The following is a 24,505-nucleotide window of genomic DNA, read 5'->3' as shown; positions in this document are numbered from 1 at the left end:
TAAATAGATTTACTCAAATTTGTGGAATGTATGTTTGAGAGCATTTGTTTTAAAATATGAATATGTGTGTAAGTTTGTCTAAAGTGAATTATATAACTGTGATAATATTAAGATGAAATGAGACTTGTAAAAGGTAAGAGTACTAGTTCATGATTTTTATGTGATAATGAATGAGTCGTGAATAAGAATTTCTCTTGGAATATGAAAGATGAGATGAAGGGAAAGTTTATATTATGATAAGTGTACATGTTGATTGGCAATTGTGTGATGCTATAAGTGTAACTTGTGAAATTAAATGAATGTTATGAGTAATTCTATTTGAGAATTATGAACGCATGTATAAGTGTATTTTTTGTATAAGATGATAGGAAGGTTATGTAAAATGAATATGCATGTTGAGTTATTTGAAGCAAATTATATATATTGATGAGTGTTAAGTTATATGCATGAATATATAAGAGGCAAGTTAGAAGTGTTGCAGAAAAGATGTCAGGTTAATATGAAGATTTTCTGAATTCTGAAATGTTACGGTTAAAAAAAGATTAGACTTACTTAATTAACTCATCCAGGTATGATGCTTAAAGTATATGATTGCTGGATTTTTTTTAAAAAAAAATAAATTTTGATTGTGAATGAGATAATGTGGATTTAGTAATGATAAAATTAGACAGAAGAATAATGATTGAGCTGTATTAATAGCTGGATGTAGAGTTTTTGGTTAAAAAAGTGAAAGCAAATGTGAGAGTTGGAAGTAGTTTTCGATTAATATAGAGTTCATAGTGAGTTGAAACTTAGTTATATTGGATTTCAGTTTGATAGTGGGGTGATTTTGAAAGTACTGCTTTGAAGAAAATTTGTTTGGAGATGTTTAAGAAATTTTGAGAAAAGATATTGAATCTTTTTACCAGTAAGATTTTCGGGGACGAAAATCCCTAAGGGGGGAGAAATGTAACATCTCGAAATAGGGCCTCAATGGAATAGTGGTTGCGAAACCACAAATCTGAGATAGAAAATTTTATTTCGATTAATTTTGATGATTTACCGAGTGATTAGATGCATGTGTTAGAGTATTGATAAGAAATTTTATAGATTACATGTTTAATTTGCCTATTAGGGCTTATTTGCAGAAGTTGCTGTAACAGCCCAATTTAGGGACTAAACGAAACTTTGGTTTTAGAAACACAAATTCAAAGTCGAAAAATTTATTCCGAGTAAGTTTTAAGGTTTATTTATTGATTAAAATTTTGTGTAAAAATATCGTTAAGTAATTTTACTGATAAAGTGCTTAATTGGACTTTTAGGACTAAATTGCAAAAATTGCAAAATATGTGTTCTAATTGGTCAGAACAGTTGAGCAGTGAAATAGGGGTAACTTCAATGAATAAACTGTACTAATTGGCTAGACCAAAAATTTTGAAAATTTTATGGTAAAAATATATGTGAATCTAGTTTCAAGGAAAATTAACGGTTTGTAATTTGGAGTTCTGTAGCTCCAGAAATAAATAATTTAGTTTCTGGTACTCTGCTAGACAGCTTATTTTGAACCTGTTTATGATTGTAATAGTGAAAGTATGTGTGGTTGTGATGGTAATATTCCGGGAACATATTGTGACTTTGTTTAAAGTATGATAATGTATTGTTTTTTAATATTTACCTACTTACTAAGCTATAATGCTTACTCTCTTCCTTTCCTTTTTCCTATAGTGTCGCAGATGTTAGCTCGAGTTGGAGGTCGCCGGAGGTTAAATCACACTATCAAACTATTGATCAATAAATAAAGGTTTTAAAGTATTTCAAGTCTTTGGCATGTATGGAGACTCGTTTAATTGTTATTAAGTTGCTAGGAATTGGCTTAAAATACTAACCTATGTTATTTGAAAGTCTCTATTGTATAAATTCATTTAATGTAGATAGTCTTGATTATGTTATTAATTATGAATCGGTTTTTATACGATGATTAGTGATTAAGTTTGGTAATGCCTCGTACCCTGTTACGGCATCAAACACGGGTAAGGGGTGTTACAACACAGCCTAGCTATGTGACCAAAGTCAGAGAGTTACACGGGCTGGGACACGGCTGTGTGTCCCTATTCGAATGTTACACGGCCTGAGACACGGGCGTATATCTCAGCCGTGTGAGTCACACAGCCTGGCCACACAGCCGTGTGACCCCCCAGTAGTGTGAAATTTTCTATCTCTTTCCATTAAGTTCTAAATGTTTCTGCTTTAGTTCTAAATCATTTCTAAAGTGTTTTTAAGGCCTCGAAGGCTCAAATAAGGGACGGCATGTATGTGCTTGAATGAATTGTGCTATGATTTATGAAATGTTTAGAATTGAATGTTTTATGTTATGATTTTATGGTAATGCTCTGTAACCCAATTCAAGTGATAGATACGGGTTAGGGGTGTTGCATTAATTTGGGTTTAATGACTTTAATGACTCCCTAATTCACGGACGTTACTGGCTCAATTAGTCAAAATTTCCAAAATTTCTTTCATTTGAATTTTATTTAAAACCAAATAATCTGTACGAAAATATATACACTAAAATTTTCAAAATTTCGAGAGATCTTTTCCCTTCATATTTTTTGAACCGTTTTCGGTGATAGATGAAGGAAATGCTAGCAATGTTATAATTTGTTAATCATTTCAGTCGTTCTACTATCATGCTCATCTCGTTGTTGCATCCTGGGAGATAGTCGACCAACGTTTCTCCAGCACCAAAGGTGTAATATCCTGATTTTGGGCCTAGTCAGAATAGTGGTTTCGTGACCACAAAATCTGAGATAGAAATAATTATTTTATGATTATTTTGAGGTTTATGATATGATTGCATGATTGTGTGAAAATTTCGTGAAGAAATTTTATACATAAAGTGCTTAAATTGAAATTAGGAACTAAATCGAATAATTTTTAAAACTTGCATTCTAGAAGTTTCTAGTATGAAATTGTTTTGAAATACTAATTAGGAGGTCTTAAATAGCAATTTTACCAATTTCTAAGTCTATGGACAAAAATTGGACATGGATGGAATTTTTGGAAAGTTTAGTAGTAAGGGCATTTTGGTCATTTAGGGGTAAAATGAATTAAAATACAAAATTAAAAGCCAATTTTGCTCATCTTCAACCCCATGGCCGAATATAGCAAGGAGAAACCATGGCTAGGGTTTTTCAAGCTTCCAAGCTCGATTGTAAGTCCATTCTAGCCCCGTTTTTCAAGTTCTTTACGTTTTTGGAGTCCCGGTAGCTCGATTAAGCTTATGCTAGCAATAATTTAACCTAGGGTTTATATTTGGAAAAATACCCATAGGTGAAATTTGTGTATTTTTATGTTTTATGATAGAATATGAGGTTTTAAATTATGTTAGACAACTTGTGCTACTCGGTTTTAAGCAAAAACTAGCAAAAGGGCTTAATCGGTAAAAATACCTAATAGCCATAAGTACATGTTAGAGTGAGAATTTGATGTTGCCATAGAAGGGAAAAATGATCAGCATGTCATAAAACATAAGAAAATAGGCTGAAGTTTAATTTACGAGCTTTGGGGCAAAAGTGTAAATATGCAAAAGTTTAGGGGAAAAATTGTAATTTTTCCAAAATATGATTTTGGGTCAATTTGAATAATGTGAGTCCTAATTAGACTATATTTTAAATGATAGAGCAAGGAAAACTAAAATTTGGGCTAAAATTGGGAAAATACCAAGTTGTGGATGAAATGGTAAAAGTAGCCATTTTCGCATACGAGGTAAGTTCATGTGTAAATAATGTAGCATAATTGTTATTTTTAAGTTATTGATGTTAATTATATGATATGCTGATTTTTTATCGTGAAATATTATGCTTTGTGGTTAATGTTGAGTAATATGCAAATTATGTTTACTACTTGATAAATATGAATTGCTACCGAGTATCGGTTCCGATATTCCATGGAAGACGATAAATGTGAGATTGAGGGAAAAAGCCCGTTTGAACCTTAGGAATAGATTAGGATACAAGTGACATGTCACTAGGATGGTTGAGCATCTGAACTCGTTGAGTTGAGTCCGAGTTCACTTATGGATGCGAATGTCCGAACTCGTTGAGTTGAGTCCGAGTTCGAGAGATGTAACTAGGCATCCGAGCTCGTTGAGTTGAGTCCGAGTTCACTTATGGATGTGAACGCCTGAGCTCGTTGAGTTGAGTCCGAGTTCACTTATGGGCGGGTTACATGGTAGCTTGGCTACATATGTGACACTTATGTGCAAACTTTCCATGTATCCGAATTATATTCCGATGTGTTCAACGGGTAAAGTTCTACTCAAATGGAGGAATACTCAAGATGAAAGGGACGTATTGGTAAGTGTTGTGAAATGGATACTTTGAACAGGTATGTACTTAACCCTCGGGTTGAAAACTCGATATAACAACAATATGGTAAGATGATAAATGAAAATGTGATATGAATGTCTTGGTGATGATTATGCAAATGATGTTTTATGTTTGCTTATATGGTTATGTTACTTGCAATTTGCATGTGAACTTACTAAGCATTTATGCTTACTCCCTCCTTTTCATTCCTTGTAGTGTTGACAAGCCAGCTCGGATACCAGAAACGGTCGGAGGCACGCTCACACTATCCGTATACCATCTTGGCATAATGGCTTGTATATTTTGAGTATGGCATGTATAACATTATAATCATTTTGTGTATATGGTCTTATGATATGGTTATTGAGTGGTATGGAAATGCTTGGTAATGATTAGCCATTGGAATGGCTAATCATGATCATATTTGGTGTTATGTATGCTAAATTGCTAGCTAATCCATGGAAACCATGAAATAGGTAAAATTTACCATAAAATAGATTCAGACAGCAGCAGTGACGTGAGTTTGAAAAATCACTAAAAATAGTAGAGGTACAATTAGATGATGAATAATATATGGAATTGAATAATTATGAGTCTATTTTCATATGGATGGAACAAAATAGGTATATGAGTTATATTCTATGAGATGTTTAAATTTTTGTGAAACAGGGCCAGTGTGATTTCTGGATCCCCTGTTTTGACTTTGGAAATTCACCATAAATTTTTCAAAGATAATTAGAAGTCAATATTTATATGTACAGATTCCTTATTTAGTCTAGTTTTATTAGAAAGAAACGAAATAGTTATTGAAACTCTGTACAGGGAGATATCTGATTCGTAATACACAGAGGTTAGAGCAGTCAAACTTTGAAATAGGGGAGACTTTAACTAATAAACTGTACTAATTTGCTTGACCAAAAATTATATAAAAAAATTAGTAAATAGATATATGAGTATAGTCTCAGGGAAAATTTACGGAATTGGATTTTGAGTTTCGTAACTCGAGATATGAATTTTTAAGCGACTATGACGCAGATTGTTAGCTTGACTGAAAATTTTAAAAATAAATTGTTTGAGCTGTTTAAGTAATGAATTAAGTCTATTAACACCTCGTGTTCGACTCCGGCGATGGTCTCGGGTACGGGGCGTTACAAAAGGAGCGACTGAATTTATATTAAGAAAACTATGAAAACAGGCCTCAACTAATAGTCCATTTTTCTTGTCTATCTACAAGTATAATATTTCGATCCAGTCTTTATTTCTGTTTTTTAGATTTTATATATATATTGTTATAATTCGATCTTATGATTTAAAAAAATATTTTACATTATTGTTTATTTCACTAACATGTGTGCAACAATCTTAAGACAGATTTCTTTAACAATTTCTAATCTGAGATGAATAGGACATTGAGTAGAACTTGTATTCTTTTTGTAAACATAAATCAATTGAACAAGTCTATTTCAAGATTTTATTCCTGTCGTTTAATAGGATTTATTTGATTTTTGTTTCAAACAGAAATCAATTGAATAATTTTGTTTCAAGATTCTTTTCCTACCATTCAACAAAATTTGTTCGTTTTCTGTTGTTAACAGTAATCATTTGAGAGTAACAATTCTTTTAACAGAAATTGTTACTGATTTTGTTTCAGAATTTTTAGTTCCTAACTAAATTTTGTCGTTTAATTGAATCGAATGGTAGTATAAACTGGAAATTAAATTCTTTTTGTTTATTATTATTACTAATTTTAGTTCCATTTCTGAAATCTTAACAGAAAAATGGAAACTCCTACAAATTCACCCAATCCGCAATCTAGAGCGTTGGTTCAAACTCAAGCTTTGAATCAAAACTCAATGTTCCTAGTGCCTGTAAGCCGCAACAACAAGCCTACAAAATTCTTGGGACAAAATTTCAAGACATGGCAATAAAAGATTTTGTTCTATTTGACCATGCTGCACTTGGCCAAATTTTTTAAGGATGACCCTTCTACTATTAAAAAGTGTGAGGTAGATGATGTTGTCGCCTTCACTGCTGTTGAAGCTTGGGAGCATTCTGATTTCCTGTGCCGAAATTACATCCTGAATGGGTTGTCGGATGCATTGTACGAAGTATACATTGTCAAGAAGATGGCTAAGGAATTATGGACGTCATTCGATCATAAATACAAAATCGAATATGCTGGAGCTAAAATGTTTTTAGTTTCCAAATTCTTGAATTTTATAATTGTTGTGTAACACCCCTAACCCGTATTCATCACTGGAACAGGGTTGCAAAGCATTACCAGAGTTTTTAAAACAATTACAGATAATTCATGTCATTTACTATTCATACTGAAACTAATCATATCGTCCCTTAAATGGACCCTCGAGGCCAAATTTAAGCATTTGAATCAAGTCGGGACTAAATCTAAATCTCAAAAAAATTTTCTTATATACAAAGGTCAAACACTCGTGTGGGTAAGCCGTGTGGTTCACACAGCCAAGTGACATGCTCATGTCTCAGGCCGTATGGGTATTCAATGTGAGGCACACGGCTGTGTCCCACCCTGTGTCCTTACCTGTGTAACTCTCTGACTTGTGCCACACGGCTTGCCACATGCCTGTGTGCTAGGATGTGTGGTCAATTTAATTTTCACAAATTAGGTGCAAGTTTCACATGGCCAAGAGACACACCCGTGTTCTAGGCCGTGTATCACACATGGCCGAGACACATGTACGTTTCTCTTCTCATGAGCCAAATTCTGAGCATCCTGTTTCTCAATTTTAAGATACAGGGGACACACGGTCAATCCACATGCCCATGTGCCAGGCCATGTGTCACACATGGTCAAGACACACGCCCGTGTGTCTACCCGTGTGGACAAAATAAAGCCATTTCCTAGCTTTATTTCTCACCCAAATTTGCCAACAACCTATACTGATACTTGCAATCATATACTAGCCAATTCAAATATTATAACCAAGCCAATTCTAACATCTAACATGATATATCATCATATGTAATCATGTTTACAATCTTACCTTCTATAGACATATATGTTTAACATAATTCAATTAAACCATACTAAACACATATGTAATTACCATGATATAACCTTATAAATATACCAAATCAATCCATTACTAGTCATTCCAATGGCTAGATTACAAGCAACCATTTACATACCAACATTGGTAAAGTTAGCCTATACATGCCATTATACTAGCCTATACATGCCATTATACCAAAATGAGTTTACTATTTATACCAAGACGAGCTAGTAGATAGTGTGATAACGCTCTGACCGATCTCCAACCTTTGCGAGCTTCTAAGCACTATAAAACACAGAAAAGAAAACCTAGTAAGCATTTAGTGCTTAGTAAGTTCGTATACCAAGAATTAAACTTACCAATCATATTCATTTAAAATAAGCATACAATAACATGCTTCCCAACAATTTGGCAAATTCGCCTAATCACATACACTCAAATAAACAAGTTAGTCACATAATTCACATGTATATCAAATAAGTATGGATGAGCTCATCATGCTACAAACTTTTTAGTATTTTAGAAGCATTTGAGATATAATTCTCTTAATCTCACAATTTCTCATGTCGGGAATTTTTATTCCGTTGAATTATTGAAATATCGATGGATACTTAGGTAGTACACTCAAGGTGTACAAAACTTAAACCGTCAACTTATAATCAGGGGTACCCATTAGGGCACTTAATTAGAGAGCACACTCTTGAGCCACATATCAGGATGCTCAGATGAGCCATGCAACAAGACACTTATCCGGGATAAATAGGAAACTCATAAGAGTTTTAATCAGGGAGCTCATAGAGCTTAACAGGTAACTCTGAAGAGTAATTATCAGGGAGCACCATATAAGGTAACAGAGAGTTCAAGCGAGCCATGTCAGGAAGCTCATAAGAGCGTATAATAGGATGCTCACATAGAGTTTCGTTTGTGTCTGCAATATATATTGGATCACAACCGATCGAATCATGTAACAGGACGCTCACAAAGAGCTGCGATAGTGTTAAACACATGCAAAATCATTACCGATCAGGATGCTCGTAGGTACTATATAATAAGATACTCGAGAGGGTTATAATAGGATTGCTTGTCCAAGCTATATTCTGTCCGTAACATATGCAGAACCATATTCAATACGGGAAATTACATATATCCATCAAAATTCATCATTCAAACGGAACTTAACTCCATTAAAATTCATCATTCAAACAGAATTTAATATTTTCCGAACAGGATCAGACATATGATTATTTCATATATTTATAACATTTATACAATTCATATAATCACATACCACATTCAATTCAAACATAAAATAAACACAATTTAGTTACACGAACTTATCTTGATATCCGTTTGTATAAGAAAATCTACTAATCCGACACTTTTTGGTTTCCTCGATCAAATTCCGTATTCGATCTTTTCGGATCTATATAAATTAATTTAATCATCAATTTAATACAATTAATATTCAATTGGATTCAATTTACACTCTAGGCAAAATTACTATTTTGCCCCTATACTTTTCATAAATTTTAATTTCATCCCTAGGCTCAGAAAAATGAAATTCATGCAATTTAGTCCTTAGTCCAAGCCAAACTGAAATTTTTATATAACATATACAGCACTTGTATTTCACAAAATCAAAATTTTTCCATGGGTTTTGCTACTTTTCAATTTAGTCCTTAAATCATGATTTCATCAAAATTCTCTTTGTAAAAGTTGTTTATCTATCAACAACTTTTTATTTTCTACCATAAATTTAAAAATTTCAGCATATTCATCCATGGTAAAAATTCCATAGTTTGATATCTTTACAATTTAATCTCCAAAATAGATAAATTAAGTTATTCCGATCTCAAAAATATAAAAATTACTAAAAACGGGATAAGAATACTTGACAAATTAAGCCAAGAAAGCTTGCTTTCGCTTTCCTAGGGTTTTTACGTATATTTTGGGGAAGAAGATGATATAAAATGATATTATTTCTTTTTAATTATTTTAGTGTCCAATTTAGTCCTTGCCTTTTTCTAATTTTCCATGGATGAATCACCAAAAATATCTACTAACTTTTCTTTAATGGTCTAATTACCATATAAGGACCTCTTATTTTGAATTCCATAGCTAATTGATCCTTTTAGCTACTAGAACTCAACTTTTGCATTTTATGCAATTTGGTCCTTTTCATAATTAAACACATAATCGGTAAAATTTTTTTATCAGAATTTTCATATAACATTCCTACCATAATGCAGATCATGCAATAATATTAAAATAAATTTTCTTTCTAGCTCAGATTTGTGGTCCCGAAACCACTATTTCAATTTCACTGAAAATAGGTCGTTACATGTTGATTCTAAACTAGTTATGAATCAAGTGCAGGAACTTCAACTGATCATTCATGGAATTCTAGCTAAAGGTATGGTCATAAGTGAATCCTTCCAGGTGATAGCCATTATTGAGAAGTTACCCCCCACTTGGAATGACTTCAAGAATTACCTAAAGCACAAAAGAAAGGAAATATCAGTGGAAGACCTAATTGTCAGACTTCGAATTGAAGAAGACAATAGAGGTATTGAAAAAAACCTCAACAAAGCAGCAAATGTCAATAATGTTAAGGCAAATGTGGTAGAAGTAAAGAAAGACTTCAAGAAGGGAAAACAACCTCAAAATGGGTCTAAATTTGGACCAAAAGGTGGAATTTCCAAGAAGCAAAAATTTCAAGGGAAATGCTTTAATTGCAACAAGACGAGGCACAAGTCATCTAACTATAGGTTTCCAATGAAATTTAGAGCTAATGAGGCCAATGCTATGGAAGAAATTTCCAAGGAAGTGTTTGATATGGATTTATGTGTTGTGATTTCTGAAGTCAACATGGTTGACTCAAATCTATGAGAAAGGTGACTTGATACTGGTGCCACATGTCATATCTGTTGTGGAAAAGACTCATTTTCTAAATTGGTGGCTTGTAATAAAGGGGAAAAGCTCTATATGGGAAATGTTGTGACTTCCATGATCAAGGGGAAGGGTATTGTGGTCTTGAAGATGACTTCTGGAAAAGAACTCAATTTGCAAAATGTGTTGTATGTGCTTGACATGCGCAAGAACCTATTTTTGAGACACTCCTAAGTGTACACGAATTTAGGATGGTGTTTGAATCCCAGAAGCTAATTTTTTTCTAAAGGGAGAATGTTTGTGAGAAGGGGATATGTATTAAATGATATGTGGAAACTTAATGCAATATCTGTAAAAGCAAAGACAATGAATAAGAATGTGCTTCTTCTTTTGTTTATATGCTTGAGTCATTTCATTTATGGCATGGTAGGCTCAGACATGTTAATTATGATACTCTACGTAGATTAATTAATTTAGAGCACATTCCTTCATTTCACATTAATTATAATCACAAATATGAAACTTGTGTTGAGGCAAAATTAGCAAGATCTTCATTTTAAACTGTTAAAAGAAGTACAGAACCACTTGATCTAATACATGGCTAGGTTTGTGACTTAAAGTTTGTTCAAACTAGAGGAGCAAATAAATATTTTATTACCTACATTGATGATAGCATAAAATATTTCTACGCATATTTGCTTAAGAGCAAAGACAAAGCTATAGAGAAATTTATTCTCTATAAATAGGAAGTTGAAACTCAACTTAATAAAAAGATTAAGATGTGAGAAGTGATCGTGGTGGTGAATGTGTTGAACCATTTGGTGAATATTGTGCACAACGTGGTATTATTCATGAAGTGACACCACCGTACTCTCCTCAATCAAATGGAGTAGTCAAGCAAAAAAATCAAACTTTAAAGGAAATGATGAATGCATTGCTAGGAAGCTCTAAGTTATCACAAAACATGTGGGGGAAGTTATTCTATCAACTAATTACCTTTTAAATAATTTTCCCTATAAGAAAATGTACAAGACACCATATGAGTTTTGGGAAGATAGAAAACCTTCCTACAACTATTTGAAAATGCGGGGCTGTTTTGCAAAGGTAATGATTCCACTACCAAAGTAAATGAAAATAGATCCTAAAATGGCGGATTGTATTTTCATTGGCTATGCAGATCATAACAATGCATATTAGTTTCTTGTGTATGAATCAAAGAATCTTGACATTCACAAGAATACTATACTGGAATAAAAAAATGTCTCATTCTTTGAAAATATCTTTCCTTGTAAAGTTAGGAAAATTGATTCAAGTTCAACGAAATGAAATTTAGAGATTATAGATGAAAATAGTCAAGATGTTTAACAGGAGGTTGAAACTGAGATAAAGCCAATGAGTAAACGAGCAAGGGTGGAAAAATATTTTGAATTAGATTTTCTAACCTTTATGCTAAATGACAAACCTCAAATGTATAATAATGCTATATGGTCATCTGAAAGTAGTTTATGGAAAAATACTATTAAAAGTGAAATTGACTCCATCATGCAAAATCATACATGGAAATTAGTGGATCTTCTTCCGAAAATTAAACTATTAAATTCTAAGTGGATTTTCAAATGGAAAATGAAAGCAGATGGAGCAATTGATAAGTACAAAGCCAGACTGGTTATAAAAGGTTATAGACAAAAGGAAGGCCTTGACTATTTTGATACTTTTTCTCTAGTATCCAGGATAACTTCTATAAGGATAATACTTGCAATCGTCGCCTTGTGGAATCTAGAGGTACATCAAATGGATGTTAAAACAACTTTCCTAAATGAAGATCTTGATTAAGAGATTTACATGACCTAAGGGTCATGTAGTTCCACGACAAGAAAGAAAAGTTTATAAATTGGTGAAGTCTTTGTATGGACTTAAGCAAGCACCAAAGCAATGGCATGAAAATTTCGATAAAGTCTTGATGACAAATGACTTTAAGATTAATGAGTATGACAAATATATGTATGTCAAAACTACCGACATTGGATATATAATCATATGCTTATTTTTTGATGACATACTTATTATTGAAAGTAATAATGAAATTGTAAAACATACTAGCCATGTTAAATTCATAATTTGACATGAAAGATATGGGACTAGCTGATGCAATTTTGGGCATCCAAATCAAAAGGTTATCTTAAGGTCTCATATTGACTCAGTCACACTACGTGGACAAGATTCTTGGGAATTTTAGCAAGAATGAGTCTAGTATAGCCAAAACTCTAATAGATACGAGCTAATATCTGTCAAAAAACAAAGATGAAATTGTTAAACAAGTGAAATATGCAAGGGTCATAGGTAGTCTAATGTACCTTATGAGTTGTACTAGACCAGATATTACTTTCACTGTGAGCAATTTAAACAGAGTCACAAGCAATCGAGGGAAGATGCTGAATGGCTTCAAAACTTCTTGGAGGGTATTCTTGACTGGCTAAAGCTTGTGCCTACAATATGCATATATTGTGATAACCAAACAAACAATTGGTAGAGCATAGAATGTAATGTATAATGGTAAGTTGAGACATACGCGTCGTTGGCACAATATCGTTAGACAAATGATCTCAAATAGAGTTATATCTATTGATTTTTTAAAATCAAAATATAACATTACGAATCCGCTAACTGAAGGCTTAAATCAAGACCAGGTTGATAAAACATCAAAAGGAATGGGACTAAAGCCCGTGAAAATTAAAGGCGTTATGTGAAGGAAAACCCAACCTAGTTGAATAGAGATCCCAAGATCTAGGTTGAAAGGGACAAACTACTTGCATAGACCTTGTAAGGTCACTATGGGGGTTCTTATCCCAAGTTCGTTCCTAGGATATAAATAGTGATTAAAATGGGATATGTTAAGTAATGTTTTTAATGACCGTTGTGTGTTTCGATGAACTGAGCAACATAAGTCACCTATGTGAGAGTGAAGTGGGGTCTCTTTGAGGAGACTATTGAGGCATAGTTCTTTCAAACTTTTGCAAAACCAGGAGATGTTCACGGCCATATGAACATACCTGTAAGAACTAAAACCTTGACAGGGAAGTAGTTGTGTGAGGTATATCATCATTTACACAAATGACAGAATAATTTAAGGACATCACATCTACTGGTTGGCTAGCAAAGTAAATATACTTTCACAAGGGAAGGTTCAAGGTTTAATGCCTACCAATCCTATGCAACTATCGATCATAGATTCTATCACCACATCGAGTCAATGTTTTTCATTAAAACTATCAATTTTCATTCATGTGGGGATTTGTTGGAAAAAATAGATTTTTGGAAGTTTTGAGGCATATTCTCGATTAGTAAATATGAAGATTTGAATAATAAAAATATGGTTTTATATTCTATCCCATGAGACCTTTACAACGGTATATCATATGCTTAAAATGGCTTAGTGATGAATGAGAAATTGATGCTCAAAGTAAGCCACTTGTGAATTATGTTGAGGAAAATGGAAACTTAGTCCAACCTTGGTTAGATATCAAGTGTGGAATATGTTTATATATATGAACAAACTTGGTGGTTATTGAATAACTAAACTAATGCTTTCTCTCACGCGTAGGGTGTAACACCCCTCACCCGTATTTAATGTCGAAATAGGGGTACGGAGTATTACCAGACTTATAACACATATAACCGTACTTTTCTCATGCATTCAATCAATTCATACAATCATCATTCAATCTCAATCAATTTGTCCCTTATAATAGCCTATGAGGCCTTAAGCATACTTTAGCAGTAATTCGGGATTAAACCAATAACTTATAAAAATTTTACAAAAATTTGAATTTTTTTCTCAAAACAGAGGACACAAGCCCATGTGGGCAGGCCGTGTGTCTCACACGACCACTAGACACACCTGTGTCACTGGCCGTATGAAAACAGCGGCTACATACTAATTTAGGTCACACAGCCAACCACACGCCCGTATGTCTAGCCTGTGTGCCCTTCAAAGTGGCCACACACGTCTGTGTACCACACCGTGTGCTGGGCCATGCCAAACCTGTAGGGTATATTGACTTATGCAACAAGGCCAAGTCACACGCCCGTGCGCTAGACCGTATGCCAATTAGATGGTATACCGACTTGTACCACACGGCCAGCCACACACTCGTGTGTGAGACCATGTAGAGTATACTGACTTCACTTTAATTTCAACACCAGGGGACACACGGCTGTGCAACATGACCATGTGTCACAAACGGCTGAGACACACGCCCGTGTCTCTCCCCATGTGGACAAAAATAGGCTATTTACAAAGCCACTTTGCCACCCTATTTTTACATACCTACACAAGCGTAATTTGCAACATTTATAACTCAATAGGTAGCCAATCCACAACATTTCATACACATTTTATACCAATTAGACATAGTATTCAAATACCTAATTAAAATTATGCATTTTACATTCATATAACTATCACATATCAAGACAACATTGCATATTTCTATTCCATCTATTACTTGCCAAAACATACCATATTTGAATACTTATACACAACCAAAACATTATATCAAGTTAAGTCAAATCACATGGCTTTATCTTATACCACAAAATGTATCAAAATCACTAGCTCAAGTAACCATAATTATCATTTTTATAACTAGCCTATACATGCCATATTTACATATATCCATAAGTTCAAATGTACCAATTGGCAACTGGATAGGGAGATACGTAACTCCGACTTATCCGAATCAAACGAGCTATTGAACCTCTACAAAACATGGAAAAGAAATAGAGTAAGCTTTATAGCTTAGTAAGCCCATATAATTCAGAATTGAACTTACCATTTATACATAAACAAACAATTAAACAAAGTATATCAAATTCACTTGCCAAATGCCTATACACAACCATTCATCAAAATGTTAGTCTCATAAGTACATATAATCAACCTTTATCTCAATTTCATACATCAATCTATTATATCATGTTAATTTCATGTAACATGTATAACATATGTAATAATTCATTCTCATTCATATAATCGACAATTCATTTATATAACCATGAACTCATCCGTATAACCATTAGCAGATTTATGCCAGTTGAACCTATTAGAATATCGATAGATACACGGGTGATACACACTAAGTGTATTAATCGGTAATTCGCAATTCATCATCGTATTCGCTCTTTCAAGCTGTGATCAGTAATCTCCTTCTAAGCTAATGAATAGTAAGCTCTATTGAGCTAGAAACAGTAAGCTCTAATGAGTTGAGAATAGTAAGATCTTACGAGTTGATATATCAGTAAGCTCATATGAGCTACGATGAGTCTGCAACACATACAGGATCTCGACCTGAACGATAACCCTAGTGACATGTCACCAATTTCCTACGAATTCCAACGGTTCAAACGGGGCTCGGTAACCATCAAACTATATCAATAAGGGATTCGAATTTTGAATATATCATTTACTCAATTACATACATTCATTTCAAATAATTAAATGTATTTGAAAGTTCAATTCTAATTATACGAACTTACCTTGTATCGTTTAGATAACAAATATCGGCTAATCGTCAACCTTTCCTTTTCCCAATCTAGATTCAATCCTTGTTTATCTTGATCTATATATATTTCAAAATTAATACATTTAGTATCCGATCTATTCAATTTAGCCCTTAATTCATATGTTGGTAATTTACACATTTGCCCATAATGTTTCACACTTTTACAATTTAGTCCCTATCACATACAATTGCAAATTCATGCAATTAATCATAAAACATACTTAGCCAAATTTTAATGGAGTCCCTAGCAGCCCATATCTTTTATTTATTCACACTTTTACCCACATAATTTTATATTTTTACAAATTAATCCCTTTTTAACATTTTTGTCAAAAATCATTTTACAAAACTAGTAAATCTATCAGTAAACCTTCATAATCTATCATCAACATCAAATTAATCAAACATTAATAAATGGTAACATGTTAAATCTTTAACAATTTTGAAATCTAGGGTACATGCTAGCTACAATACGAAGCAACGATCTCAAAAACATAAAAATCATTAAAAAATGAGTCAAAATGACTTACCAATTTAAGCTTACAAGTGCCGAACCTTAAAACACAATAAGATGCTTTCTTTTTCTTCAATATTCAGCCAAAAAGAGAAAGATGGACACAAAATTCATTTTGTTTTTATTTAATTAACCTATATTAACCAAATTACTAAATTACCCTTTAAAAATATTATAAATTACACCAATCATCATGCTATCATCATCCAATAACTCATAAATGACCTATTTACCACTTAAGGACCTTTACTTTAATGTTCTATAGCTATTTGACACTTTTAGCTAATAGAACACAAGTTTTGCACTTTACGCGATTTAGTCCTTTTTACCGAATTAAGCATTCAAACAGTAAAATTTCTTTACAAAACTTTCACACAATAATTCTATCATGCTGTAAAATTTAATAAAATAAATATTTTGACTTCAGATTTGTGGTCCCGAAACCATTGTTCTGATTTGACCAAAAACGGGATGTTACAACTCTCCACCCTTAGGGATTTTCGTCCCCGAAAATCTTACCAGTGAATAGGTTAGGGTTCTATTTTTGTATAGCTTCCTCAGGTTCCCATGTAGCTTCCTCTATCCCGTGTTTATGCCAAAGAACCTTCACTAGAGCTATGCGTTTATTTCTCAATTCTTTGATTTCACGAGCTAAAATCCTAATCGGTTCTGCGCTATACCTCAAATCAGTCTATAACTCAACATCTACCGAAGAAATCACATGTGATGGATTGGATCTGTATCGATGTAGCATAGAAACAAGAAAGACATTATGAATCTTTTCAAGCTCTGACGGTAAAGCTAGTCCATGCGCTATATGCCCTATTCTTTCGACAATCTAATACGGTCCGATAAATGGCGGACTCAACTTTTCTTTACGGCCGAATCAAAGAACCTTTTTCCATAGTGACACCTTTAAAAACACTCAGTCCTCGACTTGAAACTCAATTTCTTTACGTTTCAAATCGGCATATGATTTCTATCGATTTGAAGCTGCTTTTAAATTGTCACGAATCGTTTTCACTTTTTCTTCAATTTCTCTGATCAATTCAACCCCATGAATCTTTTTCTCACATAGTTCAATCCAGTATAGTGGAGTTCAACATTTGCAACCATACAAAGCTTCGTGCGGTGCCATCTTTATACTCATCTAAAAACTGTTATTATATGCAAACTCGATCAATGGTAAGTATTTTTTCCAACTACCCTCAAACTCTAAAATACAAAATCGCAACATGTCTTCGTGGATCTGAATAACTCTCTTGGTCTGACCGTCAGTCTAAGCATGAAAAGTTGTATTGAAATTCAACTTTGTTCCCAAAGCTTCTTGTAGTTTCTTCCAGAATTGTGACATAAATCTCGGATCTCTATAAAAAATAATAGATAATGGTACCCTGTGTAATTAGACAATCTCAAAAATGTATAATTCCGCTAGTTTATCAAGTGAGTAATCTGTACATACCGGTATGAAATAAGCAGATTTCGTTAGTCGATCAACGACAATCCAGATAACATCTTTTTTTCTCAGAGTTAGGGGCAATTCCGATACAAATTCCATCGTAACTCTATCCCATTTCCACTCGGGAATCATCACAGGCTGCAGTAAACCAGATGGTACTTGATGTTTAACTTTGACTTGCTAACAAATCAAACATTTAGAAGCAAACTCTGAGATATCTCGTTTCATGCCTTGCCACCAGTAAAACTATTTCAAATCGTTATACATTTTGGTACTCCCCAGATGAACAGATAAGTAACTATTGTGCGCTTCGTGCAAAATCTTCTGAATGAGTTCTGAATTTCTCAGTATGAAAATTCTATTCTTAAACTTTGAACAATCATTGGTTCCAATCTGAAACTCTGAATTAGGGATAGTCTCACATTGAATTCGTTTAACTTCCAATTCACAGTCATCTTTCTGAGCTTCAAAAATTTGTTGAAGAAATGCCGGTTTAGCTTTTAATTAAGCTAAAATAGACCCATCATCACAAATCATCAATTGGGTATTCATTGCTTGTATTACCGACAAAGATTTTTGGCTTAGTGCATCAGCAACAACATTAGCTTTTCCCAGGTGATAATCAATCGCAAATTCATAATCTTTCAATAACTCGAGCCATCTTCGTTGTCGCAAATTCAAATCTTTCTATGACATCAAATATTTTAAGCTTTTGTGATCCGTATAAATATGGCATTTTTCACTGTATAAGTAGAGTTGCCGAATTTTAAATGTAAATACAATTGCAGCTAACTCTAAGTCATGCGTCGGATAATTGTTTTCATGCGGTTTCAATTTTTGGGAAGCATAAGCTATAACTTTTCCTTCTTGCATCAGAACACATCTGTAATAGCTCGATTTAGAACCTATTTAGAATGGTGGTTTCAGGACCATGAATCCGAGTTAGAAAAATATTTAAAAATTATTTTCTATGTTTGTTATGTGTGAATTTATATGTGTGAAATTTTCATAATTAAATTTTGTCATTTGAGTGCTCGATTAAATAAAAGGGCTTAATCGCGTAAAATGAAAATTTTATGGTTAATTGAAAAAGGGCTGAAATGAATATGTCTTTACATGTTGAGGCATTTAAAATGCAATTACACAATTAATATATGGGATGGATGGTTGTAACCTATTATTATAATGGTTTCATATTTTATAATAAAGGCTAATTATGTAAATTAACTAATATGTTATAATATCACATAAATAAAAAGCCATTGTTCATACTTTTTCTTTGACCGAATAATAAAAAGAAAAGAAAAGAATAAAAGCTTTAGGTATTCAGCCATTCTCAAGCTTGATTCAAGGTGAGTTCTAGCTCGATTTTTTATAATTTTTACGTTTTTGAGATCGTTGCCATGTTATCTACAAAGCCTAAGCTCTAATTTTTGATTTTGATGAATATTTTGAGTTATGCCATTGTTGAAAGTGTAACGCCCCCACGCCCGAGACTGTCGCCGGAGTCGGGCTTGAGGTGTTACCGAACATAATTTATCGAATTAAGAACTTCGAATCATTTATTTCTACATTCACAGCTTTCTAGCTACCTGCGTCACAGTTACAAGAAAAATCATATCTCGAGTTACAAAACTCAAAATCAAGATACGTAAATTTTCCTTAAATCTAGACTCATATATCTATTTACTAATTTTTTCTATAGAATTTTTAGTTAGGCCAATAAATACATTTTATTAGTTAAAGTTACCCCTGTTTCAGGACTTGACTGGACTGACCTCTGTTTACTACGAACCATATTTCTCTTTGTGAAAAGTTTATATGACTATGATGTTTATTTATTCTGAAACTAGACTCAATAAGGATTCCAAGAATATAAAATACACCACCTAATTATTTTTTTTACAATTTATGGTAAATTTATAAAGTTGGAACAGGGGATCCAGAAATCGCTCTGGCCCTGTTTCACTAAAATTCAAATATCTTATAACATATAATTCCTTTACTTGTTTCATTTGTTTTATATGAAACTAGACATACTAGGCTTCAATTTCATATTTAATACATCACCAAATTCAATTTCTATGATTTTTAGTAAATTTTAAAACTCATGTCAGTGTTGCTGCAATATTCTGTTTATGGCAAATTTCATCTTTTCATGAATTTTTATGATCTAACTTAGCATTTTCCATGACTTATCGTTATTAAGCATTTTCTCAACCAAATCATGGCCATATCACAAAATTATTTACACAAATAGGTGTATTGCTATACATGCCATACTTAAGTTTTACAAGCCGTTTACCAAAAAGAGTCCTTCGGATAGTGTGATCGAACCTTCGACCTGTCCCGATTCCTAAGCCGGATTGTTCAAAACTACAGTGAATGAAAAGGAGGGAGTAAGCATAAATGCTTAGTAAGTCATATGCAAATAACAAGTAACATAACAATACAATTATACCAAACAACCTTAGCATGGTATCACCAAAACATATATCACATTTCTAAACATCATTAATCATCTTACCACCTTATCGTTGTTGTATCTATTTTCAACTCGAAGGTTAAGTACATACCTGTCCAAAGTGTCAATTTCACAATACTTACCAATACGTCACCTGCATCTTAAGTGTTCTTCCATTTCACTAGAAATTTTACCCGTTGAACACATCGGAATATAACTCGGATACATGGATAATTTGCACATAAGTGTCACATTTGTAGCCAAGCTACCATGTAACCCGTCCATAAGTGAACTCGGACTCAACTCAACGAGCTTGGGTGTTCGCATCCATAAGTGAACTCCGACTCAACTCAACGAGTTCGGACATTTCACATCCATAAGTGAACTCGGACTCAACTCAACGAGTTCGGATGTTCAACCATCCTAGTGACATGTCACTTGTATCCTAATCTATTCATAAGGTTCAAACGGGATTTTCCTCAAACACATCTCCTTGCCATCTTCTGTAAAATACCGAAACCAATACTCGGTAGCACTTTATATTTAACAAATAATACACTTAATTTGCATTTTATTCGAAAATAACCACAAAGCATATATTTCATGATAAAAATCAGCATATCATATATTTAACATCAATAACTTAAAAATAACAATTATGCTACCTTATTTACACATGAACTTACCTCGGTACAAAATTTTTAACAATCGAGCCTATTCCTCGTAAACTTTGTTTTTCCCTCGATCACGACTTGAATCTCGTTTATCTTGATCTATAATACCAAATTAATCTTATTTAATACATACATTCATTAAAATAGTCCTTAATACAAACTTTGGCAAAATTACCATTTTGCCCCTAAACTTTTGCATAATTACACTTTTGCCCCTAGGCTCGGGAATTAAACTTCATCCCTTATTATCATGTTTTATGACATTCTGATCATTTTTCCCTTCTATGGAAACATCAAATTCTCACTCTGACATGTATTTATGACTACTAAATATTTTTACCAATTAAGCCTTTTTACTCGTTTTTACTCAAAACCGAGTAGCACAAGTTGTTTAACAAAATTTAAAACCTCATATTCTGTCATAAAACACCAAAATACACCAATTTCACCTATGGGTATTTTTCCAAATATGAACCATAGGTTGAATTATTGTTAACATAAGCCAAATCGAGCTACCAGGATTTCAAAAACATAAAAATCATTAAAAACGGGGCTTGAAATCACTTACTATGAAGTTTGAAAGTTGAAGAAACCCCCAGCTATGGAGGAGAGCAAAAATCGACAGAACAATATGGAAAAGATGATCATTTTGGGTTATTTTTCCTGTTTTTATTTCATTTAATATCCAAATGACCAAAATGCCCTTACTACTAAACTTTCCAAAAATTCCTTCCATGTCCTAATTTTGTCCATGAACTTAAAATTGGTCAACTTACCATTTAAGACCTCCTAATTAATATTTCAAAGCAATTTCATACTAAAAACTTCTAGAATGCAAGTTTTGCAACTTATTCGATTTAGTCCCTAACTTTAAATTAAACTCGTTATGCCAAAAATTTCTTCACGAAATTTTCACACAATTATGCAATCATATCATAAACCTCAAAATAATTATAAAATAATTATTTCTATCTCAGATTTGTGGTCATGAAACCACTATTCCGATTAGGCCTTAATTTGGGATATTACTAAAAGCTTGTGATTTTTGTTGTTTGATGAAGGAAAATAAAATATATGTGATAGATTAACATGTTTTGTATTGGAATTTTTGATGATTTTGAGTAATTAGGACTAAATTGAAAAAATAATAAATTGAGGGACTAAAATGTGAAATAAATGAAATGTATGGACTTGTATGAACACTAGGAACATTCGGTCTAAGCATGGTGTGTGCAAATTTTGCATGTTTTGTGTTTTATGCAATTTGGACTAAATTGTAAAAAGTGTAAAATGTTAGGGGTAAAATGGTTGTTTGCTCATTTATGTGTTTTTGGACTAAATTGAATGAAAATATGTTTGAATGATTTTAATTTGAATGTGTTTAGATCAAGAACCAAAGAAATCGGATTTGGATCGGGGAAAAACTAAAGTTGTCGACTAGTCGTCCCGTTCCGTTTTTCATCTTTCGAGGTAAGTTTATAAGCAAATAGACGTTGTTAATTTTAATTAAATGTGAGTTATATATGCTGAAATGAAATATGTGAATATATATATGAGTTAGTTGAATGTGTACAAGCTTGGCAGCTATGTTTATGAATTCGTTTCAACTGAGTTATGACGTCCGAAAGCCTCGTACGAACCATAGGATTTCGATATGTGATTTTGTGTAAGACCACGTCTGGGACGTTGGCATCGATATATGTGATTTCATGTAAGACTATGTCTGGGACGTTGGCATCGATATATGTGATTTCGTGTAAGACCACGTTTGGGACGTTAGCATCGATATATGTGGTTACGTGTAAGACCATGTCTAGGACATCGATTTCGTATTCGATTCGTGTAAGACCTTGTCTGGGACAGTGGCATCGATATGAGGTAGCATTTAAGACCACGTCTGGGACGTTGGCATTGTATGGTATATGTGATTATGCAAGTATCCTATTCAATTTTGAATGGTTCAACGGGAAATGATAAGTTGTGAACGAAGGTGTAAATCGAGCTAAAACAATCAGGTATGAGTTAGTTAATCACCTATCTGAAAACAAGGTAAGTTGGTCATTTAATATGTGGTCCAAATAATACAAGTTACGAATGTAAACATATGTGCAATTGGTGGTATATTCGGCCATATACTATAAATATGTATGTGATTGTTATACTCTGATTTATGAATATATGCATATAAGTGTATATGTACTTGTTATGATAAAGATATTTTGGCTTGGAAATTGAATGGTAGTTTGTTAATGTATATATATGTTCACTCGGCCATGAATAATTTATATATGAAAGTATATATAATACATAAAATTGTAAGCTTAAGATTCAAAGTGATTATGATAGTATAATTTGGTTTAGTTTAAATGAATTGATTATGTCAATTAGTTGTTTATTTGCTTATGACTTACTAAGCTTAAATAGTTTACTGTGTGTGTTCTTGTTTACCTCTGTTTTATAGATTTTGGATTCAAGTTACGAGCTCGGGGATTGTCAGCAAAGTCTATCACACTATCGACTGTTTTCGATATTTTTATAAGTGAACTTTCGAATCTATGGCATGTATAGCCTGGATTATACTTTTGAAATGTTGGATTTTGGTTTATGTATAATTTAAGCCATGCAAAAATGGTTTAACTTCTATGCTTGAATTCGGTTATGTTTGATTATGGTTTAAGTTCATTTTGGTTATAATGCTATGTGCCATGGATGAATGGTATTTGTGATATGTGTTTTGTGCATTGAAGTTGGTTGATGATTTTAGATGTGGTTTGAGTGAATTGGCTAAGATATATATATAATAGTATGAATTATGTTTGTTATGTTACCTTTGGTTAATATGATTTGATTATGTTTTAAATGTGTTATTAATGGTTTAAAATTAGTTGATGAGTATATTTGAATAAATGTTGAAATGAGATAATGAATATATTTGATTAATAGTTCGGCATTTGTATATATATTTACATTCTTGCATATGATGCATTAGTTTGACATATATATTATTTCAAAGTATATGTATATTGAGGTGATTGGTCATGTGTTTTGGTAGTGACAATTAAATAGAGATAAAAAAAATTTCAGTTGTGGTTTTATATTGATGTATTGGGAATATATTATTTGCATTATAAGTAGTTCAAGTTAATGAGCTCAAAACAAAGAACATATGTGTTTGATATGTTTGTTATATAATTCGATAAAGAAGTTATGCTAGTTTAAATAATTTGATGTGTTTTTATGGCATATTTTATGAGATGGATTGGTATGATTCTTATGTATATATATATTTGGTGATTTAAATTATGACCACTTGAATAGTAAAAAGAAATGTGAAGTTAATATTATAATCAAATGGCCATAAGTAAAATTAAGTATATTCATCAATGATATGAAAATGTATATTTGGTTATATGAGTGTTAATTATGTATGAAATTAGCATGTATTATAGGTTGTATTTTATGTTTAATTAATGGTTCATAGTGGTATACTAAAATGTGTATTATATATTGTATTAAAAATATATTTGTTTTTTATTAATTTAAAGTGGTTTGTTAGCATGTATTTGATA

The sequence above is a fragment of the Gossypium hirsutum genome, chromosome A11 (assembly GCF_007990345.1).
Source record: "Gossypium hirsutum isolate 1008001.06 chromosome A11, Gossypium_hirsutum_v2.1, whole genome shotgun sequence".
Taxonomy (NCBI): domain Eukaryota; kingdom Viridiplantae; phylum Streptophyta; class Magnoliopsida; order Malvales; family Malvaceae; genus Gossypium; species Gossypium hirsutum.
Note: the sequence above shows the minus strand (reverse complement) of the source record.